The sequence below is a fragment of the Borostomias antarcticus genome (genome assembly GCF_949987555.1).
Source record: "Borostomias antarcticus genome assembly, contig: scaffold_69, whole genome shotgun sequence".
In the NCBI taxonomy this organism is placed as follows: Eukaryota; Metazoa; Chordata; class Actinopteri; order Stomiiformes; family Stomiidae; genus Borostomias; species Borostomias antarcticus.
In genome coordinates, this window is record NW_028176120.1 from 362,335 (window position 1) to 390,025 (window position 27,691).

Here is a 27,691-nt window from a genome sequence, read left to right on the forward strand (position 1 = left end):
CGAGTGTCAATACTGGGATTCAAAACCACCAATCTACCGGCTAGATCAAAGAAGAGGAACTCCCCCCCTGCTATACTGGTGATATTGTGATGCTATACTGGTGATATTGTGATGCTATACTGGTAATATTGTGATGCTATACTGGTGATGCTATACTGGTGATGCTATACTGGTGATGCTATACTGGTGATGCTATACTGGTGATGCTATACTGTAGTTCAGACACCCTTTTTGTACATTTGAGTCTCTGATGGGCCTAATAACACACAAAGTATGAAGTGAAACAACCCAGTCATTTTGTTGTGGTCAGCCGAAATGAAAACATGAGGAAAAATGTCAGTCCTAGCAGGCCATTCAAATCTCCCGTGTCAAATTACGTCACAGTCAGGGACCTATTATAATAATCCCGCCCCCATCTGAATACCTCCAATCACCTGCATTTGTTTACCCGATATTATTTGTAGGTCCCGCTAGCTAGCATAATGTCTTTGCACGGAAAATGCTCTGTTCTTGGATATACTAAGCAGCACAGATCGTCTCCCAAGCTCAAAGGACTGAAGAGCTGAGTGGATACATTTTATTTTTGATGACAACGTTCCTGTTGAACTTGGCAAAACACAGGCAATGTGTGCTAGCCATTTTTTGCTGATCCTGATTGCTTTTCCAACCTGGGTCAGTACAATGCAGGATTTTCAGATAAAATCTTTCTAAATGATCAAGCAATACCCACTGTCCATGGAAATTATGCAGAAACTGTAAGTAATTATGTTGTGGTGTTTGCATATAGTACTAACGCTAGCTAGCTAACACCAACAAACTCCTCTTTTGCAAATTAGCATAATAGGACACCTTTAAACAGAGCCTTTGTTTCAACTAGAAAATCAATCAATCAATCAATCAATCAATCAATCAATCAATCAATCAACCAATCAACCAATCAATCAATCAATCAATCAATCAATCAACCAATCACTCAATCAAAGACCCAATGGAGCAGCGCTCTCACCATCATGGCTTGTCTCTCCTGCTGGATCCTCTGGATGACGGCGTCCGTCTCGGTCTCCACCATGTAGGCCAGCGGGGACAGGAAGCCGGGGCTGCCGGCGGGCTGGCCCAGGGGCAGGGGGGGGGGCCCCGTCCTGCCCGCCTGCAGCAGGGAGAGGGAGGCGAACAGGGGGTGGCCGCCGAACGCCGAACCCCCCCCTGGCCCCAGCGTAGACGGGGTGGAGGTGAGGGTGGTGGAGCAGGGGACTCAACAGCCGGCGCAGTGCCGCCCCCCTGTCTGGCGGTTCCCCCTCTCGGTCTCGCCTCTCCTCCCCCTCCCCGCCGGCCCGGCCGTTGCAGCCGCGCTCGCCTTCTGGGTGCAACGGCGCCGCCACCGGGGGCTTGGGGCTTGGTCAGCGAGAGGTCCAGGGGCTCGCTCTGGGCCGAGCCGGGGGTCCCGCTCCGGGGGGAGGAGAGGGCCGGCGGGCAGGAGGCCAGGTCCAGGCAGACCGGCGAGCCCAGGCCTGAGGGCGGGACACCTTCTTGTCGCGACCGCTACCGCCGCCGTTCCGGTAACCCCTCCCCTCGTCCTGTCCGCCGTCTCGGCCCTCCCCTCTCGGCACGTCCCCCTGCAGCATCTCATGCAGCATCCGCTCGAACCTGGCGCCCGAGTGGAGGTAGGGCAGCAGGCCGGTGCCCTTGAACGCGCTGGCCCGGAGCGAGAGCTCGGCGCCGGGGTCCCACAGCAGGGGCGGGTCCCCCCCGGGACCGCCCCCCGCCCCCCTGGTTGGACCGCCACCGGGGTCCAGGGGGGAAGGCGGCCCCCCGTAGCCCAGGCCCGGAGCCCTGCCCTGGGACTGGGGGCGGTATGGAGAGCCCTTCCCACTGGTCCTCACTTCGCCGGCCGAGAAATCGGGGAGAGAGGTCGGGGAGGAGTGGAAGGGAGTGTGGTTCTGTCCGTTATACATCCCCCCTCCTCCTCCTCCTCCTCCTCCTCCTCCTCCTCCTCCTCCTCCTCCTCCTCCTCCTCCTCCACTCAGACACTTCTTGCTGCTGAGGTTCTTGCAGTTGGAGTCATTTATAGATGAGCAAATCAAATCAAATTAAACTTTATTTGTATAGCGCATTTCATACACAATGCGCTTTACAGGGAGCAATGGGGGGGGGCATAGGTCCCACCCCTACATATTCCAGAGGGAAACAAAAAAACAATTTCACCCGGGGGCCAGAAAAGTGAGCTGTAAAAATTCTCACACACATTCACACGCCAATGGCGGCAGCTGTCATGCAAGGTGATAGCCTGCTCATTGGGAACAACTTGGGGGACACTTCAACATGTCGACACGAGGAGGCGGGATTCGATCCGCCGATCATCGGACGACCCGCTGAGCTACAGCCGCCCCGCGATCTCAACATGCTCTCAACATGCTCTCAACATGCTCTCAACATGCTCTCAACATGCTCCCAACATGCTCTCAACATGCTCTCAACATGCTCCCAACATGCTCTCAACATGCTCCCAACATGCTCTCAACATGCTCCCAACATGCTCTCAACATGCTCTCAACATGCTCTCAACATGCTCCCAACATGCTCTCAACATGCTCTCAACATGCTCTCAACATGCTCTCAACATGCTCTCAACATGCTCTCAACATGCTCCCAACATGCTCTCAACATGCTCCCAACATGCTCTCAACATGCTCCCAACATGCTCTCAACATGCTCTCAACATGCTCTCAACATGCTCCCAGCATGCTCTCAACATGCTCTCAACATGCTCTCAACATGCTCTCAACATGCTCTCAACATGCTCTCAACATGCTCTCAGTGCACTCTGTGGTGGTGAATTATAAACGAGAAGATCGACTGATTGAAAACATGAGACATACAGTATACAGACTAGGTGAGTGAAAAGACCAGGGTGTTGAGCAGGAGAGCAGGAAAGAGGGAGGAGCTGACTGAGTAAAAAGGAGAGGGTGTTGAGCAGGAGAGAAGGAGGTGCTGACTGACCACTGTGGATGCGGAGGTGCTCCTTCAGATGGTGCTTGTACTTGAAGGCCTTCCCACACTGCAGGCACTTGAACTTCCTGCTCTCTATGACATGGTCAGGGGCAGGGTGCTGGACCAATCAGAACAGAGCAGGACACACACACACACACACACACACACACACACACACACACTAACATTAAAGTCAGCACTGCATATTGCATAAGCATTTGTTAATACACTGGATACGTTGATAGCAGCGATTCCTATATTTCAAATGACTAGAATTAGAAGAATCTAGAATTAGAAGAATCTAGAATTAGAAGAATCTAGAATTAGAAGTTTGTAGTTCAGACAACTCGGGGTCTAGAGGCCTACAGTGACTCACTAGTGTCCGGTCTCTCAGTACTGTTCTCCCTGCGGGTCTTGTAATAGAAATTTAACTGATCTAGTCAAAAAAGGATTTACCAAGATTCGCTCAAAAGGTTAAGTCTGGTTTATTGTGAAAAGCATACGAGCGCAAGGACTTCCTGAACAACGCAACAAGGGTGGTATCCAGCGAAGTGCCGGCTCTGTCTTTTGCTGTGCCTTATATGCAGTCAAACCACAGATACAGTGCTTCCAGGATGTGATTGGCTACTCCATTGTACGTCATATGAAATGGCAGGCGTGGCCAAGAGTACAGACATGTGACATGAGAAAAAGGCGGCAATTGGGGACAAAGGATGATAAAGGATGGTTATTCTGTTGTAGACAGATGGCCTTCTGGAAGCCATTTTGTATGTTAGCACAGCTATGTGAATATTTGGGGGAGGTGATGAATTACAAAAGGAGTGAGAGGACAAAGGTTTAAGGTGTTTGGATGTAAATTCCACAACAAGTGTACGGCTCAATATCTCCAAAGATTCTTGGTCTAGGAGGCTGATATTGCAGTATGTTCATGTCTCCATGGTGTACTATTACTGTGCATAGGTTTCGAGCCAATCCGAGCAATTTTAATTTTAACATGTAAACCTATTGCGGTTGTACACCGACCTATGGCGGCGGTACACGCCACATTTCTCCAAAGTGGTGGGGGCTAGGAGGCTATAAAGCGGGGGTCCTCAAGTACCAAAGGGTGGCATGAACATACTTTGAGATCAGCCTCCTCCTCCCAACCAATCATGAGAAACAGCCGCGTACAGCCGCCACAGGTTGGTGTACAACAGCAATAGGTTTTCATGGTGAGTGTATGGGTCAATATCTCCAAAGTGCAAGGTCATAGCCTCTCCCAACCACCACCTCATCCCACTAATTCCTAGGCTAGCTTTCAAATGAGACCATCCGTGAAGCTGTACGACGTTCCGTTAAATTTTCGATACATGTCAATGCATTGTCTATGCGGTGCTTTTTGGTTAGGTTAGGGTTAGGTTGGCAATATCTCCAGAGTGAAAGGTCATAGCCTCTCCCAACCACCACCTCATCCCACTTAGTCCAAGGCTAGCTTTCAAATGAGACCATCCGTGGAGCTCTACGACCTTCCGTTAATTTTTCGATACATGTCAATGCATTGTCTATGCGGTGCTTTTTGGTTAGGTTAGGGTTAGGTTGGCAATATCTCCAAAGTGTCTTGGGGTAGGAGGTTGATATGGCAGTAGGTTCATGTCTCCATGGAGTACTGTTACTGTGCAGAGGGTTGAGTTGATTCAAGCAATTTCAATTTTATCATATAAACCTATTGCGGTTGTACACCGACCTATGGCGGCGGTACACGCCACATTTCTCCAAAGTGGTGGGGGCTAGGAGGCTATAAAGCGGGGGTCCTCAAGTACCAAAGGGTGGCATGAACATACTCTGAGATCAGCCTCCTACTCCCAACCAATCATGAGAAACAGCCGCGTACAGCCGCCACAGGTCGGTGTACAACAGCAATAGGTTTACATGGTGAGTGTACGGGTCAATATCTCCAAAGATTCTTGGTCTAGGAGGCTGATATTGCAGTATGTTCATGTCCTTATGGTGTACTGTTACTGTGCATAGGTTTCAAGCCAATCCGAGCTATTTTAATTTTAACATGTAAATCTATTGCGGTTGTACACCCACCTTTGGCGGCGGTACATGCCACATTTCTCCAAAGTGGTGGGGGCTAGGAGGCTATAAAGCGGGGGTCCTCAAGTACCAAAGGGTGGCATGAACATACTCTGAGATCAGCCTCCTACTCCTAACCAATCATGAGAAACAGCCGCGTACAGCCGCCACAGGTCGGTGTACAACAGCAATAGGTTTTCATGGTGAGTGTACGGGTCAATATCTCCAAAGATTCTTGGTCTAGGAGGCTGATATTGCAGTATGTTCATGTCTCCATGGTGTACTGTTACTGTGCATAGGTTTCGAGCCAATCCGAGCAATTTTAATTTTAACATGTAAACCTATAGCGGTTGTACACCGACCTATGGCGGTGGTACACGCCACATTTCTCCAAAGTGGTGGGGGCTAGGAGGCTATAAAGCGGGGGTCCTCAAGTACCAAAGGGTGGCATGAACATACTCTGAGATCAGCCTCCTACTCCCAACCAATCATGAGAAACAGCCGCGTACAGCCGCCACAGGTCGGTGTACAACAGCAATAGGTTTTCATGGTGAGTGTACGGGTCAATATCTCCAAAGATTCTTGGTCTAGGAGGCTGATATTGCAGTATGTTCATGTCTCCATGGTGTACTGTTACTGTGCATAGGTTTCGAGCCAATCCGAGCAATTTTAATTTTAACATGTAAACCTATAGCGGTTGTACACCGACCTATGGCGGTGGTACACGCCACATTTCTCCAAAGTGGTGGGGGCTAGGAGGCTATAAAGCGGGGGTCCTCAAGTACCAAAGGGTGGCATGAACATACTCTGAGATCAGCCTCCTACTCCCAACCAATCATGAGAAAAAGCCGCGTACAGCCGCCACAGGTAGGTGTACAACAGCAATAGGTTTACATGGTGAGTGTACGGGTCAATATCTCCAAAGTGCAAGGTCATAGCCTCTCCCAACCACCACCTCATCCCACTAATTCCTAGGCTAGCTTTCAAATGAGACCATCCGTGAAGCTGTACGACGTTCCGTTAAATTTTCGATACATGTCAATGCATTGTCTATGCGGTGCTTTTTGGTTAGGTTAGGGTTAGGTTGGCAATATCTCCAGAGTGAAAGGTCATAGCCTCTCCCAACCACCACCTCATCCCACTTAGTCCAAGGCTAGCTTTCAAATGAGACCATCCGTGGAGCTCTACGACCTTCCGTTAATTTTTCGATACATGTCAATGCATTGTCTATGCGGTGCTTTTTGGTTAGGTTAGGGTTAGGTTGGCAATATCTCCAGAGTGACAGGTCATAGCCTCTCCCAACCACCAGCTAATCCCACTAATTCCTAGGCTAGCTTTCAAATGAGACCATCCGTGGAGCTCTACGACCTTCCGTTAATTTTTCGATACATGTCAATGCATTCCCTACTAACACAATCAGGTTGCAGCAATGTTGCAGAAACGTACAATTTAGACTTTGGTATGGTCCACTCAACGTCAAGTTAAACGTGCATGCAACGCAAACGCGGTATCTGCACACAAGTTGCTGCAACGTGCAGGTCCAACGTGTCTGCAACGTGCCTGCAATGTGTACACAACGTTGTGATTTCCGCGATGATTTCGATGTATATTGCTGCAACGTTGTATACACGTTTATATATTACTTTGTTACGTTATTGCAACGTGGTCTACACTTCCGTTGGCTACATTTATAATTTGCATTACAAAACAAATCAGCTCCTTGCACAAGCGCCACTACTTCCTGAAACTCTACAGGCATATTTCTTTACCGTCCTATACTATTGGATAGCAATTGCCATGAATCCGGTGTGCAGCACACCTGATCAATCACTTCCATCCACTAGTATAGGCCAGGAAAGAAATACGCCTGTAGAGTGTCAGAAAGTAGTGGAGCTTGTGCAAAGAGCCTATTAATGTCATAGTCAATGCAGCAAGCAAAATTATGGTACAAAAGTTATGACACAACACCATTCAGTCAAGAACAATTTATTTTATTAAAAAAAGTACACAATATCTAGCCTACAAATGATAAACAATTTTAAAAACAAAAAGTATTTAAAAAAAAACAAAAAAAAAACAGTTATTTACAAAAAAGTATTTACAAAAAATGGCAGGCTGTGCTCAGATAGGCTGGGGGGGGGGTGGGTTGCTGTGCTCAGATGGGCTGCGGGTGGGTGTCAGATGGGTTGGGGGGCAGCTAGGAAGGGAAGTCTTCCTCATCAGTATGCTGGGGAGTGCTCAGATGGACTGTTCTTGGATGGGCTGTGCTCAGGCGGACTTCTGCAGATACCTAAAGACACAATGAAATGGCCGTAAATACACAACGCACATACATGCACAAAAAAGTGGTACACAATCTTTGGAACCATGCAGTGTCACTGGGTAGGAGAAACCAAAAAAAAAGACATCACTTACCCTTCTGCATTTAGCAGGGGCATGTTTCAATGTCTCCTGCAGCTGGGCGGCCACCTCCGCCATCTTAGCCTTCGGCATGGAGACCATCACTGCACCTTTAAGTTATCAAGAAAGGTAATGGTTTCAATTCACATCGGTCATGGAACAAAGACAATGTATTAAAAAATATTCAAAATATGAACCATTTCTTACGTGTTAGAACATTGAAGAGTGTCATACTCTTCAGTGGCTTCTTCCCCTTCTTCCCGTGCACACTGTAGGCGCTCCACACCGCATGTGTGGCTACAGCTGACAGCACCCGCCGGACTGTGTCCGCCAAGTCTCTGCCACCAATGGCACCTAGGTATTGTGTCTGCAAAACAAAGACAGTCATTTACTGTACCCTTCCCTGCACTGCAAAAATAAGACAAAGTTCTGCCCTGCAGACACTCACCATCTTCCTCTGATGTTCCCGGTCCTTCAACCTGGCCTCACAGACCTGCAGCTCCTCGTCCGTTTGGGCAGGGTTCAGTACATCCAGCACTTCTCCCTGGGCTCCAGACTCCACAGGCCGCATGCTCTGGGCCAGTTCCCTCACAGTCCGTGCAAGCTCACGGAGTTGCTCCCGCATCTCTGAGAACTGCTGATGTACAGACCTCTGGAAATCTAGATAAACACAGATGTGGCTATAAGTACAGTGACATAAAACTAAATGAAACTCAAAATATATCCCTGCATGCAACATGAAGTAGTCCCATACCAGCATCTGCAGAGCAGCATCGATTAGGTAGAGGGGTACACGGAGTCAATGGTGCTGGAGCCGTTTTATTGGGCGACGGCATCACAGACCTAACTGAAAAACAAAAGGGATAAAGGAAAGGGATTAGCAGGAAACTGTATGGTGTTGGCAGCATGCCTTGGCTTCTGGCATTTGAAGGAAAATAAATTAAGACATTAACAGGTAGACATCACAACACCACAGCAGTACATGCCACTCTTACCTGGTCTGGCTGGGGTGCTATACATGAGGCCTGGGCTCATATGGTTTTCGCTCACAGGGGATGAGCTCGGAAAATCTGCAAGATGAGTAAATGGTATTCAATCTAAAAAAGCCAATCACAGAGCTAACTGAATGGGATTAGCAGGAAACTTTATGGTGTTGGCTTTGGCTTCTGGCATTAGACACCACAGCAGTACATGCCACTCTTACCTGGTCTGGCTGGTCTGGCTGGGGTGCTGTAAGATCTGGCTGGGGTGCTATACATGGGGCCTGGGCCCCGCTCGCTCACATGGGACAAGCTTGGAAAATCTGCAAGATGAGTAAAATGGTATTCAAAATAAATAAAAAATAGTCCAACTATCAGTGTGCAGTAGGCATAGACATTTCATTTCAACACAAACATGCATACCTGGATTGTACAGCACACATGGATTGTACTGGACCGCTGGCAGAGGCCTTTCAACTCCGGCACCTGGCACCTGGTCTTTGGCCGTCATAGTGGGGACCAATGGCTGCCCGGGGCTTGGAATATCTAGTGGAATATCACTAAATTAGCTCACGATTTCAAAAGTACTACTCTTTTGGGACTGTTGAATGCACTTTAGTATATTACCTTCGTCACTGGAGTGATAGCGCGTGTTGCGCCGTCTCTTTCTAACGTCCTGGCTCTCGTCCATCGACGACTGCTGCTCAAAGACTTTTGCCATGAGCCTGGCACCTTCGTAATGATCTGTGTGCATAAAGTACCATAATCAATACATTTCAGCCATCCTTTTTCCTCAGAATAATGAGTCATGATCTTTTTCCCCCCCGTCAGTATTTTTTAACAGCTTAAAATGCAAACAGTACCAGTTGTGGACTTGGGGAAAACCCGGACTCTGTGGAGCGCCCAGCCAGGGTTAGGTTCCACGCAGCTCTTTATCCGTTGGCTGACTTTGTTCATCGGCCAGGAACACATCTGCAACTGTGAGTGAAACCATGTTAGTACCCGCTTCCCTGTACTATTGAAAAGGCAATCAGAAACATTGTTCACACAAACATGTTCTTACCCCATCCTTTTTGGAGAGCCAGGATACTGGGACAACCGACACAGTGTCCTCCCCCAGAAACTCCACACTGCAATACAGTCTGCCCAATAAACAAAAAAAATTCAGGTTATAAACACATAACCCTATGGGAAAGTAGGCAGAGGGGAAGAAGCGACTAAAACAACAATTCAACAAGTCATTACAGCCGATAAGTAATGAGTGACTCGCCACTATTCTATCCTTTTTTTTTTTATTCTCTGCCGGCATCTGCCCAGGACAGATGCGGTCAATGGCGGCTAAGTGTGTGTGGGAAACAACAAGCTAGTTTAGGCACCGCGATTACCTCGTGGGTGGCAGTCTCCCACTTTACAGACAAATGGCAAATATATAAAGCATTATCTTGGCTTCGCCTTCACTGTTGCCTATGTAAAATTAGCCTAAGATTCGTGATGGCCTTAGAAAGCCTGACACGAGCGAGCTCCCAACGTGAGTCAGTCGAACAAACAAACAATTCACATTTCCCTCAGTCCAGCGGCCATTTTAGAGTTAACTAACAAAACAAACCACCAGCTACGTTAGCTAACGTGGATTTTAACGCAGGCCTGCGCTGGTAATGTACAAATGTAACTTAGTGCGCTCTTACCTTGAAGTCATTTTTCGAAGAAACGGTAAAAGTAATTAGTCGTCTTTGTGTTCGCGTTCGTCTTTCTCTTCGTGTTTGCGTCTTCTCTCTTCTTCGTCTGCGTCTCTCTCTGTATTTTTCTTCGTGGTCTGGGGGTTTAAATGCCCCACCTGAATCCTCAGTCGCCGAGCCATTGGCCAGTTATTTGTTAAAACGTGACCAATGACAGTACAACTACAGTACACGTTAGCCAATAGGATCCCACCACACCGATGCAAGCGGATGTCCGGCGCTTTAAAATTCGTCTTCTTCTCGCCTACATCTGAAACAGCGCCTCGCTCGCTACCATACAGAGAAGAAGAGGAACAACAACAACAACAACAACTACCAAGTACTACTGTTGAATTCAGGTCAGTACAGTGTGCATTAACCAGCTACAGTACAGCTGGTTAGCCGGCTAGCAATATTTTAACCTGCAGTAACCTGCTAACGTTATACGTTTTCTGTTATCCGGGCGGGCAAACAACAGACAGGCTGGCATTGAAGCTAACGTTAGCACCCCTGTGTTTTTAACTATTGTTGCCCACTGCATTAACAGATGTAATGTTTTTCATACACACGGTAGTAACGCCTTCGAATTCGTATCACTGGCAAGCCTTTTAAAGCTAGCCAGCCTAAAATTGGCTGGTCAAACCATGCAGTTCATGTATACGCCGCCATCATGGCTTTGTGTTGGAGTTCAGTTCAGTAGGATTGTGTACTTTTGGCCACCTCCGACAGAAACTGTTTGTTTTTTTCGGATTTAATTACACTTTTCCTCATATTTGCATTGTCCCTGTTGACGTATTCCATAGTTATCGCCATCAACCAACTGTGTAATATACAAAAGTCACTGCCTTGAAAATATTGCTAGCCGCCTAGCAAAGGCTAACAATAGCGTCGTTGTGTCTGTGGGTATGGCGCGTCACTGCTACGCGACGTGTTGTTGGCCATATAAGCTATAACTAGCCGGCTAGCAATATATTTACAAGGATTGACTTTTGAATAGTATGCACTGGGTTGATATTTGTCCACAGGGACACTAAATATGCGTAGAGGTTTGTTTATGTATTAAAAAGCAAGCATGTCGTAGGTGGCTGAACGTACAGAAACACCGTTCATAACAGTGCGTTGTCCCCCCACTTCCGGAACTACCGTGTATACTAAAATCAAATATCGCGACACTCAACACCCACATCTAAACAATCACTATTGTCTGTCAGTTATGTTGAGATTTCTAAAAGGGCTCTTCTGTTTTTTTGTGTTTTTTATAGGATGGACTTGGAAGAAAGGAGACAGAGAAGGAATCGGTATAGAAGGCATTGGAGAGCTGGACACAAAATGTTCAAGGAACTTAGGGAGTTTCAACGGCCCCTCCACAATGCTGAACACAGCCACATGCAATCCATAGATGGCACTGCGGAGAGCTATAATAATCATGAAGAGATTGCAAGAGTTGATGTCCCTGACTTGGATGAAGACGCCCTTACAGGCAGCAGAGAGGAGGATGATGAGATGGTGAGAATTGATGTCCCTGGCTTGGATGAAGACGCCCTTCCAGGCAGCAGAGAGGATGACTCGGATCATCTGCGAGAGGATGACTCGGATCATCACCGCGAAGATGACTCAGAACATTCCCAAGAGGATACAGACTCTGATCATTCGGCCTCTCTGCGTGAGGAATTGCGGGACTGGACAAATGCATATCAGGTCAAGCTCAATGCCCTGGATGCATTGCTCAAGATCTTGCAAAAACATGGCCACCAAGAACTGCCTTCCTCCAGCCGTACAGTAATGCAAACACCCAGAGACATTATTGTTGAGAAGAGGTCAGAGATGGAGTACATACATCTTTCACTTGAAAAGCAGTTACGTGATACACTTGAGCAATACCCACATGGAGATTTTGAAAACATCACAGAGGTTGAATTGTCCATTAATGTGGATGGCCTACCACTGTTCAAAAGTTCAGGCCAAAGTATGTGGCCTGTTCTCTGCGCTGTCCAGCTTCATCCTGTCAAGATCTTCCCTATAGTTCTCACTGCTGGGGACAGCAAACCCAAAGACTTGGACTTTTTGAAGGAGGTGGTTGCCGACCTGAATGCTGCGATGAGTAATGGCCTTCTGTTCAGGGGCAAGAGGCTCCAGGTTAAAGTCCGATGCATTGTCTGTGATGCTCCTGCCCGCGCACTTGTGAGGAACACGAAATACTGCACTGGGTATTATGGATGTGACAAGTGTGAGCAGAAGGGTGCTTATGTGACTGGTCGAGTCACATTCCCAAAAGTAGATGGCCTGATTCTGAGGGACAATCACTCCTTTAGAAACAAAACGCAAGAGCTACACCATCGAGGTGACACCCCACTATCCGATTTGCCGATTGACATGGTTGCAGCATTCCCCATTGATTACATGCACCAGAGTTGCCTTGGGGTTATGAAGAAACTGCTCCTCACCTGGACCAGAAAAGGAAAGCGAAGTGTCAGAATGTCTGCCCAGCAATGTGGATTACTTGGCAACAGAATGCGTGAGCTCAAGAACAGCATCCCATCAGACTTTGCAAGGTCGCCTCGATCGATTGAGCATGTGGAGAGATGGAAAGCAACAGAATTCCGCCAGTTCATGCTCTACACTGGAAAACTTGTGCTGAAAGGTCTTCTGGATGATAGACTATACAAACACTTCATGGTGTTCAGTGTCGCTATGGGCATTCTGGCGTGTCCAAAACTCCTGAAAGTCTACAGTACCTACGCCCACAAGCTTCTGGAGTACTTTGTTGCGCAAGCTAGACTCCTCTACGGCAATGACTTCATGGTGTACAATCTGCACAGTTTGGTTCACATTACTGCTGAGGCAGAGAAATATGGCGGACTGGACAACTGCAGTGCATTCCAGTTTGAAAACTACCTTCATGGCGTCAAGCGGCTGGTGCGGTCTGGAAACAATCCCATCAAGCAGGTGGCTAAAAGACTGCAGGAAAGGAATTTCAACATGCATGTCAAACCACACAACGTGAAAAGGTCAAGCCAGGAGAAGGACCGTGCATTCATCACAGAGGATGAACAGTGTGTGGAAGTTGTTGGAATACCTGCAGACGACGACAACATGGCTCTTTGCCTTGTCTACGCAAATCCTGCCCCTCTCTTCAATCACCCATGCACATCCTTCATGATTCATGCCTTCCGGTTTCAGAAGAGAGATGCAGACAGGAAATTCATACCAAAATCACAGCTGACAAGAAGAGCGATCAAGATTGAGCAGCCACAAGGCACAGTGTTTTTGGGACTTCTGCACAGTTTTTGATAAGACACTGCAAATCCTAACATTTGCACATTTGCCCAACAAGAGACAGTAGATAACAGCTGCCCACAATCAGGAACCAAAATCAATCAATCAATCAAGCAAAGCTTTATTTGTATAGCACATTTCATACCCAGAGGAAACACAATGCGCTTTACAGAGAACAAAATCTGCTCTCCAGACCCAGAACAAACCCAAGAGAAGATGCTCTCTTCTGAGACACTGCCACGCTCAGCCCCCTCATGGTCAGGTAAAGCACACATAGACATACATGCACGCACGCACACACACACTACTGGGAGGTTATGCTGTATTCACTCTCCTCACACTAATCTAACACACAGTCAGTGTCATGCACATGCAACCACCTCTAGATGATGAACAAATGTCACTGATGGCTGATCATTATTACAGATTTGGAATCTTGCCCCTGGAGCCAAATCCAGAGGACCCCTCGTATCTGCAGAACTACCGTCATAGTAGTTCAGGGATGGAGCACCACCACAACAGGTAACACCTCGCCCCCGCACACACACAGGGTCCAATTTGGTGAAAATGCATACAAACTGGATTTGTGGAGTTGTGTCTTTCATAAGACTAACTTTGTGTGTCTGTGATGTTTCAGGTACTGAGTTAGAAGGCCTTTGGACAAGCCAGAGCTCCATTCAATCATCCTCTGTCTGCGCATGACAAATATATTTCTCACATACTGCAAGTGCAACGAGCAGTGAAATGTTTTGCTATGAGCCTCTAGACAAGCTGCAACTGTGATTCATGTAGTCCCAGTGGAGTGGATTGTGTGGTAGCGAGCTGTCCATTGAGGGGGACGACGCACAATTGTTGGCTCAATGGACAAGATTGCCCACACAACGACCATGAATGTAAATTAAATAATCAATCACCTGTTTGAATAGCGAGGGGGCGGGGTGTTCTCATTCATATATGGGTACCTGGGAGAAGGGTTTGTTCTGGGTCTATCTGGGAGACTATAATGGAAATTTGTGATTTCATTCATGTCATTTGAGTGAACAGTGAGGTTAGCCTGTTTGCTCGGTTCCTTTGTGGTACAGTTCTTTTAATGCATTGTTTAATTAGGTAATGTATTGTTTTAATGTAGTACTAAACACTCCCTAGTAGTGACGCAGGCTGTAGAATCTACATGGGGTCTATAAACAGAAAAGCCATCCTCTTGTGTCTTGTTTAATGATGGGGCAGAATGTCTTCTATTGTTTATTGCAGATGTTGACTAATCAGATTTGTGCACAACATTGTAAATAAAGCTTCAGTTGAGGATAGCCTGTAGTATTGTAGTCTTGTACCTGTTCACATAAAAAATGATGGATTTCTGTGGTTGTACACGATTGATTAGATGCCCAATTGTAAATAAAGCTTGGGGTTAACCTTGTGTATTCTCATTGTAATCTCTTGTACCTGTGCACGGTGTCCAGGAATTTACATCCAAACACCTTAAACCTTTGTCCTGGTAATTCATCACCTTCCCCCAAGTCCCCTGCAAACCCCAGTTTCAGTCTCCCCTTTGTAAATGTAAAACACCAACTCTCCCCCCTTTGTAATTGTAAACACACTCTGCATAGCTCTTCCTCATCTCTTTGTTTAAGTCAGAAGGGCCCCACCTTAGTCTTCCTCGTCCTGATTCAGACCTTTGTTTTCTTTGTTTATCACATGTCTTTACTCTTGGCCACGCCTGCCATTCATGTACAATGCAGTAGCCAATCACATCCTCAAAGCGCCGTACCTGTGTTTTGCTTGAATATAAGACTGGGCATGACAAGCTTTGAATTCACTTCTCTGACTAACCACCCTTGCTGTGTTTCTCAGGAAGTCCTTGCGCTCGTAATGTTTTCCACAATAAACCAGACTCAACCTTTTGAACGTATCTTGGTAAATCTTTTGACTAGACAAGTCTAAAATACTATCACAGTTTGGCGACGGGGATGGGATCACTGCCTGCGTTTGCTTCGGGATTCCAGTGGATAGGACTGATCGGCAGACGTGTCGGTCCATAGTGGGCGTTGGAAAATCAATTTTCTCTCTTGCGCTAGAGCGCACGGAGAGATTATTTCCTCAGTTCTTCCACTGGATTCTTGAAGCTCACAGGTACGTTTAAACGAACCCTCTTATGGGTTGAGTTGTATTTGCCTTGATTTGGTTCAGCTTGTTGGTCTGGATTGTTTGAAAACAGAAAACCCCAGCGTGGGTATTTAGTAAGTAACTATCTAAGGAGATGTGAACAGCAATAGATTTTATATCGTATTGTCCTTCGACTTCGTCCTTGTTTCGTTACGAGGGTTAAGCAGTGTTCAGAAGAAGTGTGAGTTTTGGTCTAATACGCCAAAGAGTTGGCACAGGACGTGTTTCCCTTTTGGCCGGTCGCGGATGAGATTAAAACCGCAGAAAAGTAGCTACAGGGAGTGATTGGTGTTTCCAATCCGCGTTTCTTGGAGAAACGTTTTCCCATTTGATCCCGGGTGGTTTGGTAGACCTAACGATAAGTTAGCTTTGATCAAATTGGTAAACCTAACGAGCGTTAGCTTTGACCAAGAACTGTACAGTAATTTGGTAGGATCTAGACGGAAGGTCTAGCCTGGACCAGGTAAGGGTGCAGTTCGAGCTTTAGTCTGTCTTGTATGTGTTGTTTTAAGCGCTATATAAATAAGCGTTTGTCCCTTTGTTCCTGGGTGACTTGGTAAACCTAACGAGCGTTAGTTTTCACCAAGTGGCTGTACAATTTGGTAGGATCTAGACGGAAGGTTTAGCCTGGACCAAATTGCTAGTGCAGCCGAGAATGTTTGTTGTAAACGTGGGCCTTTGTTTCGTCGTGTCTTATGTGTTCACTGTTTGAGCCTCGGCTCTTGATTGTATGTTTGTTACGCGCGCCATGGATCCAGGTAAAGTATTTTTTGTACACTTTTTAGACTGTTAAAATTCTGCTAGATTCCCAGTAGGCTAGCTAGCTGGTTGCCTAGGAGATAAGGAAAACTCCACTCTCGCGGTGTTCCGCCATTGAACCAGAAGAGAACAAAGCACTTCCTGACTGGGTGAGTACTAAGCGAATTTTAATGTGTCTTTGTTTCTTTCGAAATTGTATTCTTTCCCGCCGTGAGTTAACCATAAGGTTTCCTTTCATTGCTGTTTTGGGGTTTCTAGGCTGTTATTTGGGATTTGTTTCTTTAAATTTCCCCGCGCACAACCAAAGACCACATCCGGGTCATACATGCAACATTTTGGGATCACCACTAGGTGTCCCTGTAACACTAGCTATTAAAATATGCTAGAGGATGTAACAGAATTCTACTGCTAAACGTCTAGCCCAGGGGTCTCAAACTCGCGGCCCGCGGGCCATTTGCGGCCCGCCACACCACTCCATCCGGCCCGCGACTTGATGTCAGAAATATAATGTAATCCGGCCGCAAAATAATTTCTTGTAAACGGCGCCGGCAGGCAGGCATATAATGCGAAATTCAAGTCACTCAAATGTGGGCCGAAATTGTTATTGTGCGCAGCACGCAAGGTGAATGTTGCATACAGTCACAGGTGCAATCAATCCCCATGCGACTATGAACTATGAACGGAATGCAGCTCGCCACTGAGAGGCTGTTTTCATGGTTATGATTACGTTAGGAACACAGACGGTTTCAAGAAAGATGGACATTGCAGTATTTTTTGTGGAGTTCAATGGAAATGCTACCTGCCTGATATGCAAGAATAAAGTCGCCGTTCTAAAGGAATATACAGTAATGTCAAGAGCTATTCATTACTAAACATGGGGAACAGTGTCATAGGGAGACGAGAGGAAAAAACGAGCCACACAGCTGAGAGGGCTAATGTCTCAGTCTTTCAAGATATGTCCAGCAAGAAATAGAGTAGTAGCCTACAAATGTATTCATGTGTCTGGTAAGAAATGGAAACAAACTTGAACTTTAATAAATGCAGGTCCATGGCAGGCTTACAGTAGTGATGCATCTTGCAAGTACAAATGTAGGCTATTCAAGATAAAATAAAAGTAAGGAAAAAAGATTTGCAGCACTAACTGTTAACATAGAAAATGAATGGAAACCGGTTTCAATTTGTATGATGAAAATGTTAGTTATGGAATAGTCTTGCAACATTTAAAGACTGAGTTGTGAGTCTAGTTATGGAAATGAAAAATGACATTTTCAGAAATATTGCACTTTCTTATAGTTAGTAGTAGTTGAAGTTGACATTGAAGTGGCCCTCCTATGAGTTGACGATACCAGCAGTGGCCCCAAGCCAATTTGAGTTTGAGACCCCTGGTCTAGCCTGATGAGATTGTTGTGCTAAAGCATTTTCAATTTCTTACATCCACATCTGACATTTTAGTGTTAAATTCTAAGATTCGGGCTCAGCTAGAGGTGGTTGAGATAAGGTTAAGGGAAAAGCCTGTTAATTCTATAGCACCCAACCAGGCTGTTGCTGCCCCCGCCATTAGCCACGCCCCTTCTCTCTACGAGTTAAGCCACCCCTTTCTACGAGGTATTTGTCCGAACAGGTCCGGAAGGAAGAGCCTCCGATTTTGGGGTCAAGCGCCACCTGCTGGAGTTCCCTTGAACAACCCATAAGGGAGATTTAAACTAGCCAAGATAGAGAGATTTTTTTTTTGACAGGGTTTTGAATAGGTGTTTGATTCAGGAGTTTGTTTCAATAGTCAATGAATGGCCATAAGCTGTTCGTTTTATGCATTTCTAAGGTATGAATTTCATTCATATAATGATGATGTGTTTTTTGAGGAGTTGGCATTAGGCCTTCCCCTCTGCTATTGAACCCAGTCTGTGTTTGAGTTTTATTTTTCAGGTGCTATGGACCCTGGGGGGGCAGATCTTTGAAAAGCCTGGATCATGCTTTCCTGGGGACTGCTTGGGACCTGCTGTTTGTCTGTTTAACTGTTTGTTTTGTCTCTCTTTCTAATATGTAGCTTAAGACATAAGGGTTGTGCATAATAGTGGGGGGAATAGATAAGGGTTGCCAGTGTCTTAATCTGAATGCAGCATCTCATAACCCAATTATATTTTTTTAAATGGTTATGTTAAATATCTCATGTTTATAGTTTGAGGCACATTCATCGGGCCTGAGTGTTTTTTCTGAGTGGGTTTTTACAGACAACTGTCTTTCCGGGAGTGATGGGTGAATGCCGAACCAGGAGACGGGCACAGACCGGAGGTGGAGATGGAGGTTACTGGCCTGTTTCCCTACAGATGGGCGATCTGGGGTTCGTGAGATGCAACGCCAACGCCATGTCACCAACTCACTGTGAGCGAAAGATAAGTATGAAACGGAGAAGAGACCATTTTGTCCGAAGCAGTGCCCAAATACTCTGTCCTCAAATGCAGAAGAGGGAGGGTTTAGATATACAAATTTTAGCTATACAAATGAAGCTTTGATGGAGTTTTTTGATTAGTTAATTGTAAATGAAGCCAGTTCATTTTAGTGTCATTTTCTTTGCCCCATCTCTATTTTTATCCTGACTTCAGGAAATTTTTGCTTTCACCCTTAGGGGGTGTTGTTTTGTTGAGACGAGAATATGGTTATTTTATTTTCATAAAATCGCGAGAGAATTTCTAGAGCCAAATCCAATTGCCTTGATCATGACTGGGGACTGGGCGTGTTGAAGTCATTCTAACACTGCCCCTGATGTCACTGTAGGGTACTGCAGACTGGCTCTAAATGACACTTGAACAGACACCCTGTTTAAGTGTTCCTGACTGAATAACAACATTTTTTCCCCAAAGCAGGAGCTTGCGCTTAACCATATTTCTGAGAATCTCCAACAGATTTTGAATAACCGTTCCTGACCAAAGAGGGGAACAGGGAGACCAGACCAGAGGACTCTCTTTTTGCTCTTCTGTTTTGTCTCTGTTTGTCTCTCTCATCTGTGGATCCACAGACGGAGCACTTCATCAGCCTGTACTGGGGGAGCGGGAGCGCCGAGGTGAGCCCTCCAGCAGCACGACCCGGGCCGGCCCTACGTGGAGCAGTACAGGGATGGACCGGGTTCAGTTCAAGAGCCTGTACGTGCTGCTGGCGCCCTGACTGTGTGGCATCCACACAGACACCGTGTCCCATCGCACCTTCACCCCACTGAACCAGGACAGGGACTCTCTCCTCACCCTCCGAGAGCTCGCTGCAAAAGCTGCGGCTGTCTCTGCTTCCTCCCCTGTGCTTTCTATGCTCTCTGTACCATCCACAGACCCTGACAAAATTCCTCCACTGTCCCCGGCAGACATTTCTGACCTACAAGCATCTGCTCCACCTGCGGAGAAAAAGAAATGGAGGAATAAGTGCACCACCAAACTAACCTGTATCTAGGGCCTAATGACAAACCTGTACTACCTCGTTCATGTTTTCATTATGCTTTCAAACTAGCCCACGGGCCAGATAATGTTTCAAAAAAAAAAAAAAAACAGGGGTGGCGGAGGATGTTAACAGGTATTGGTATGCACCAGGTTTCACGGTTTTTGCAGAACAAAACTGTGCCAAATGCATCATATGCATGCAAAACAATGTTGGAAAAGGGATAAAAATGGAACTGTCAGCACATCCTCGGCCAAGTGGGCCATGGGAACATGTTATGATGGATTTTATTGAACTCTCTCCATGCCAGGGGTACAAATATTTGCCTAGTGTTAACTGATGTTTTTCTCCAAATGGACTGAGGTATTTCCTTGCAGGCATGCCTCAGCGTTGTCAGTGGCAAAGAGTCTCCTGAGAGAGATCATTCCAAGATGGGGCCTGCCAACCAAACTCTCTTCAGATCGAGGGAGCCATTTTGTAAATAGTGTCATTCAGGAAATCTGCAATAGCCTACAGATTGACCTTAGAACGCATTGTAGCTATCATCCAGCAAGTGCTGGAATAGTGGAGAGAGCTAATCAAACTCTGAAAGTAAAGCTCACCAAGCTGATGGCAGAGACAGGTCTGTCATGGATGAGAGTTCTACCTCTGGCACTCATGTACATGAGAGGGAGACCGCACCAGACCACAGGGCTGGCTCCACATGAAGTCCTTACTGGTCGACCTATGAAAATGACTAACACACCGTTTCCCCAAAATAAGATTAGTCTCATGTCATGTGAAGATGATATGATACAATATTGTCTTGCACTGAATAACATTCTAAAAAATGTCTTCAACAGAGTGAGGACCGCCATTTCCTGAGGCTAAGGAGGGGTTCCTGCATCACATCTCTCCTGGGGATTGGGTCCTGGTCCACGACCACAGACGAAGGAGCTGGAACTCGCCGAGGTGGCTCGGGCCGTACCAGGTTCTACTCACCACGCAGACAGCGATCTGAGAGGACTTCGTGGACCCATGCAAGCCATTGCCGACGGGTCCAAGCAGCAGAGGACGGTCCACCAGGGGATCGCAAACACCAGGAGATCAGAATGCAGCTGAACCAGAGGGCTCAGAGGCCAAAACCATGGGCCATCACACTGTCCTCTCCTCTGACGAGGAATCGGAGGAAAAATGACCTTGCTGGTCACCTCCTCACAAGATGCACCACACACGCACACACACCTGCACACACTAACATTGAACATAACTGATTTCAAGCAACGCGACATTGAAGTTGCGATCTAGAAGAGAAGACGCCTTGCATTCCCCAGATGACATTCTCCTCTGATGAGCAATCGGACTGCACCTCTGATCGCACACACTGGAACCTACATTAAACATTCAGAGACGCACACATGGAATCTATGTTCCATAGGACATCACATGCGATTATTCACAAGAGTGAATGAACTTTGAAATAATCTGGAAAAAATCATATTTGTTTACAAGAGTTGCAATGGTTGAAACATGAGTTGATAAATAAGTTTGGGTTTTTCCTCTAAATTGACCAAGAGGTTTTTTGCCCTTCTTACACTGGTAACCATTTTATCTTTTTTTTGCCTTGTTAAATCAAGTTTTTTTTTGGTGAATGGTTGTCCACTCTTAGACTATAAATAGTATATAATCATGTCATCTTTTTTATCTTGTTTCCTGTCAAATTTCTGAAACAAGGGGTTTTGGTGCGTGATTTTGCACGTGGAAAGATTATTTCCTAGTGGAGAGATTATTTCCTTTCCACATGTATAGCATAGCTGAATGTTTACACTGTGTTTGGATTTTATATTTTATTTTTGTGTGCCTGTTCAGGCACAAATGAGGGATTGTCCAGGAATTTACATCCAAACACCTTAAACCTTTGTCCTGGTAATTCATCACCTTCCCCCAAGTCCCCTGCAAACCCCAGTTTCAGTCTCCCCTTTGTAAATGTAAAACACCAACTCTCCCCCCTTTGTAATTGTAAACACACTCTGCATAGCTCTTCCTCATCTCTTTGTTTAAGTCAGAAGGGCCCCACCTTAGTCTTCCTCGTCCTGATTCAGACCTTTGTTTTCTTTGTTTATCACATGTCTTTACTCTTGGCCACGCCTGCCATTCATGTACAATGCAGTAGCCAATCACATCCTCAAAGCGCCGTACCTGTGTTTTGCTTGAATATAAGACTGGGCATGACAAGCTTTGAATTCACTTCTCTGACTAACCACCCTTGCTGTGTTTCTCAGGAAGTCCTTGCGCTCGTAATGTTTTCCACAATAAACCAGACTCAACCTTTTGAACGTATCTTGGTAAATCTTTTGACTAGACAAGTCTAAAATACTATCACAACGGCATATCTGCAATAATTAGCTGTGACTATGAAAATGTAAAACTAAAGTCCAGTTGCTCATGAGGGTGTCATTTAAAGGTGCTCTCCCTCCAGCTCTGTTTTCAGCAAGGGGGCATAAACCGTTAGTAGATTAGAAAAGAAACATCAAATTGTGTGCAGGTTGATTAGGCAGTTTGACAGGTCATTCCAATCATTTCACTTGGTCAGAAGTGTGATTGGTTGTTCTGTTTTTATCTGTATTGAGCATTCATGTGTCAAATCTCTTATTTCATTGATTACATTCCGGGGTGATGGCACCTTTGAACACATGATTTCCACCATGGGTCGCAGTGATAGAGAATCCTGCCTACTTTAACTGTGAGCCAAGCAAGCAGTGACGTCACGGGATAGCCCGATGCTAGCCTAATATGACTTTAATCCAACGTCACTGCAACGTTATTTAATGACGTTGCAGGGTACCATATTGCCAATGTTTCTGCAACGTTGCAGAAAAGTCTAATTAGACTTAGGAGGGTAAAGTTATTGTCGACCTTAGATGAACGTTGTCACAACATCGCCTGATGGTAACGTTGCAACTTACCTAAGTACAACTTATGTGCAACGTTGCTGCAACCCACTGTGTTAGTAGGGTTGTCTATGCGGTGCTTTTTGGTTAGGTTAGGGTTAGGTTGGCAATATCTCCAAAGTGTCTTGGGGTAGGAGGTTGATATGGCAGTAGGTTCATGTCTCCATGGTGTACTGTTACTGTGCAGAGGGTTGAGTTGATTCAAGCAATTTCAATTTTATCATATAAACCTATTGCGGTTGTACACCGACCTATGGCGGCGGTACACGCCACATTTCTCCAAAGTGGTGGGGGCTAGGATGCTATAAAGCGGGGGTCCTCAAGTACCAAAGGGTGGCATGAACATACTCTGAGATCAGCCTCCTACTCCCAACCAATCATGAGAAAAAGCCGCGTACAGCCGCCACAGGTCGGTGTACAACAGCAATAGGTTTACATGGTGAGTGTACGGGTCAATATCTCCAAAGTGCAAAGTCATAGCCTCTCCCAACCACCACCTCATCCCACTTATTCCTAGGTTAGCTTTCAAATGAGACCATCCGTGAAGCTGTACGACGTTCCGTTAAATTTTCGATACATGTCAATGCATTGTCTATGCGGTGCTTTTTGGTTAGGTTAGGGTTAGGTTGGCAATATCTCCAGAGTGAAAGGTCATAGCCTCTCCCAACCACCACCTCATCCCACTAAGTCCTAGGCTAGCTTTCAAATGAGACCATCCGTGGAGCTCTACGACATTCCGTAAATTTTTCGATACATGTCAATGCATTGTCTATGCGGTGCTTTTTGGTTAGGTTACGGTTAGGTTGGCAATATCTCCAAAGTGTCTTGGGGTAGGAGGTTGATATGGCAGTATGTTCATGTCTCCATGGTGTACTGTTACTGTGCATAGGTTTCGAGCCAATCCGAGCAATTTTAATTTTAACATGTAAACCTATAGCGGTTGTACACCGACCTATGGCGGTGGTACATGCCACATTTCTCCAAAGTGGTGGGGGCTAGGAGGCTATAAAGCGGGGGTCCTCAAGTACCAAAGGGTGGCATGAACATACTCTGAGATCAGCCTCCTACTCCCAACCAATCATGAGAAAAAGCCGCGTACAGCCGCCACAGGTAGGTGTACAACAGCAATAGGTTTACATGGTGAGTGTACGGGTCAATATCTCCAAAGTGCAAGGTCATAGCCTCTCCCAACCACCACCTCATCCCACTAATTCCTAGGCTAGCTTTCAAATGAGACCATCCGTGAAGCTGTACGACGTTCCGTTAAATTTTCGATACATGTCAATGCATTGTCAATGCGGTGCTTTTTGGTTAGGTTAGGGTTAGGTTGGCAATATCTCCAGAGTGAAAGGTCATAGCCTCTCCCAACCACCACCTCATCCCACTTAGTCCAAGGCTAGCTTTCAAATGAGACCATCCGTGGAGCTCTACGACCTTCCGTTAATTTTTCGATACATGTCAATGCATTGTCTATGCGGTGCTTTTTGGTTAGGTTAGGGTTAGGTTGGCAATATCTCCAGAGTGACAGGTCATAGCCTCTCCCAACCACCACCTAATCCAACTAATTCCTAGGCTAGCTTTCAAATGAGACCATCCGTGGAGCTCTACGACCTTTCGTTAATTTTTCGATACATGTCAATGCATTGTCTATGCGGTGCTTTTTGGTTAGGTTAGGGTTAGGTTGGCAATATCTCCAAAGTGTCTTGGGGTAGGAGGTTGATATGGCAGTAGGCTCATGTCTCCATGGTGTACTGTTACTGTGCAGAGGGTTGAGTTGATTCAAGCAATTTCAATTTTATCATATAAACCTATTGCGGTTGTACACCGACCTATGGCGGCGGTACACGCCACATTTCTCCAAAGTGGTGGGGGCTAGGATGCTATAAAGCGGGGGTCCTCAAGTACCAAAGGGTGGCATGAACATACTCTGAGATCAGCCTCCTACTCCCAACCAATCATGAGAAAAAGCCGCGTACAGCCGCCACAGGTCGGTGTACAACAGCAATAGGTTTACATGGTGAGTGTACGGGTCAATATCTCCAAAGTGCAAGGTCATAGCCTCTCCCAACCACCACCTCATCCCACTTATTCCTAGGCTAGCTTTCAAATGAGACCATCCGTGAAGCTGTACGACGTTCCGTTAAATTTTCGATACATGTCAATGCATTGTCTATGCGGTGCTTTTTGGTTAGGTTAGGGTTAGGTTGGCAATATCTCCAGAGTGAAAGGTCATAGCCTCTCCCAACCACCACCTCATCCCACTAAGTCCTAGGCTAGCTTTCAAATGAGACCATCCGTGGAGCTCTACGACATTCCGTAAATGTTTCGATACATGTCAATGCATTGTCTATGCGGTGCTTTTTGGTTAGGTTAGGGTTAGGTTGGCAATATCTCCAAAGTGTCTTGGGGTAGGAGGTTGATATGGCAGTATGTTCATGTCTCCATGGTGTACTGTTACTGTGCATAGGTTTCGAGCCAATCCGAGCAATTTTAATTTTAACATGTAAACCTATAGCGGTTGTACACCGACCTATGGCGGTGGTACATGCCACATTTCTCCAAAGTGGTGGGGGCTAGGAGGCTATAAAGCGGGGGTCCTCAAGTACCAAAGGGTGGCATGAACATACTCTGAGATCAGCCTCCTACTCCCAACCAATCATGAGAAACAGCCGCGTACAGCCGCCACAGGTCGGTGTACAACAGCAATAGGTTTTCATGGTGAGTGTACGGGTCAATATCTCCAAAGATTCTTGGTCTAGGAGGCTGATATTGCAGTATGTTCATGTCTTCATGGTGTACTGTTACTGTGCATAGGTTTCAAGCCAATCCGAGCAATTTTAATTTTAACATGTAAATCTATTGCGGTTGTACACCGACCTTTGGTGGCGGTACACGCCACATTTCTCAAAAGTGGTGGGGGCTAGGAGGCTATAAAGCGGGGGTCCTCAAGTACCAAAGGGTGGCATGAACATACTCTGAGATCAGCCTCCTACTCCCAACCAATCATGAGAAAAAGCCGCGTACAGCCGCCACAGGTCGGTGTACAACAGCAATAGGTTTAAATGGTGAGTGTACGGGTCAATATCTCCAAAGTGCAAGGTCATAGCCTCTCCCAACCACCACCTCATCCCACTTATTCCTAGGCTAGCTTTCAAATGAGACCATCCGTGGAGCTCTACGACCTTCCGTTAATTTTTCGATACATGTCAATGCATTGTCTATGCGGTGCTTTTTGGTTAGGTTAGGGTTAGGTTGGCAATATCTCCAGAGTGACAGGTCATGGCCTCTCCCAACCACCACCTAATCCCACTAATTCCTAGGCTAGCTTTCAAATGAGACCATCCGTGGAGCTCTACGACCTTCCGTTAATTTTTCGATACATGTCAATGCATTGTCTATGCGGTGCTTTTTGGTTAGGTTAGGGTTAGGTTGGCAATATCTCCAAAGTGTCTTGGGGTAGGAGGTTGATATGGCAGTAGGTTCATGTCTCCATGGTGTACTGTTACTGTGCAGAGGGTTGAGTTGATTCAAGCAATTTCAATTTTATCATATAAACCTATTGCGGTTGTACACCGACCTATGGCGGCGGTACACGCCACATTTCTCCAAAGTGGTGGGGGCTAGGAGGCTATAAAGCGGGGGTCCTCAAGTACCAAAGGGTGGCATGAACATACTCTGAGATCAGCCTCCTACTCCCAACCAATCATGAGAAACAGCCGCGTACAGCCGCCACAGGTCGGTGTACAACAGCAATAGGTTTTCATGGTGAGTGTACGGGTCAATATCTCCAAAGATTCTTGGTCTAGGAGGCTGATATTGCAGTATGTTCATGTCTTCATGGTGTACTGTTACTGTGCATAGGTTTCAAGCCAATCCGAGCAATTTTAATTTTAACATGTAAATCTATTGCGGTTGTACACCGACCTTTGGTGGCGGTACACGCCACATTTCTCAAAAGTGGTGGGGGCTAGGAGGCTATAAAGCCGGGGTCCTCAAGTACCAAAGGGTGGCATGAACATACTCTGAGATCAGCCTCCTACTCCCAACCAATCATGAGAAAAAGCCGCGTACAACCGCCACAGGTCGGTGTACAACAGCAATAGGTATACATGGTGAGTGTACGGGTCAATATCTCCAAAGTGCAAGGTCATAGCCTCTCCCAACCACCACCTCATCCCACTTATTCCTAGGCTAGCTTTCAAATGAGACCATCCGTGAAGCTGTACGACGTTCCGTTAAATTTTCGATACATGTCAATGCATTGTCTATGCGGTGCTTTTTGGTTAGGTTAGGGTTAGGTTGGAAATATCTCCAGAGTGAAAGGTCATAGCCTCTCCCAACCACCAACTCATCCAACTAAGTCCTAGGCTAGCTTTCAAATGAGACCATCCGTGGAGCTCTACGACATTCCGTAAATTTTTCGATACATGTCAATGCATTGTCTATGCGGTGCTTTTTGGTTAGGTTAGGGTTAGGTTGGCAATATCTCCAAAGTGTCTTGGGGTAGGAGGTTGATATGGCAGTATGTTCATGTCTCCATGGTGTACTGTTACTGTGCATAGGTTTCGAGCCAATCCGAGCAATTTTAATTTTAACATGTAAACCTATTGCGGTTGTACACCGACCTATGGCGGCGGTACACGCCACATTTCTCAAAAGTGGTGGGGGCTAGGAGGCTATAAAGCGGGGGTCCTCAAGTACCAAAGGGTGGCATGAACATACTCTGAGATCAGCCTCCTACTCCTAACCAATCATGAGAAACAGCCGCGTACAGCCGCCACAGGTCGGTGTACAACAGCAATAGGTTTTCATGGTGAGTGTACGGGTCAATATCTCCAAAGATTCTTGGTCTAGGAGGCTGATATTGCAGTATGTTCATGTCTCCATGGTGTACTGTTACTGTGCATAGGTTTCGAGCCAATCCGAGCAATTTTAATTTTAACATGTAAACCTATAGCGGTTGTACACCGACCTATGGCGGTGGTACACGCCACATTTCTCCAAA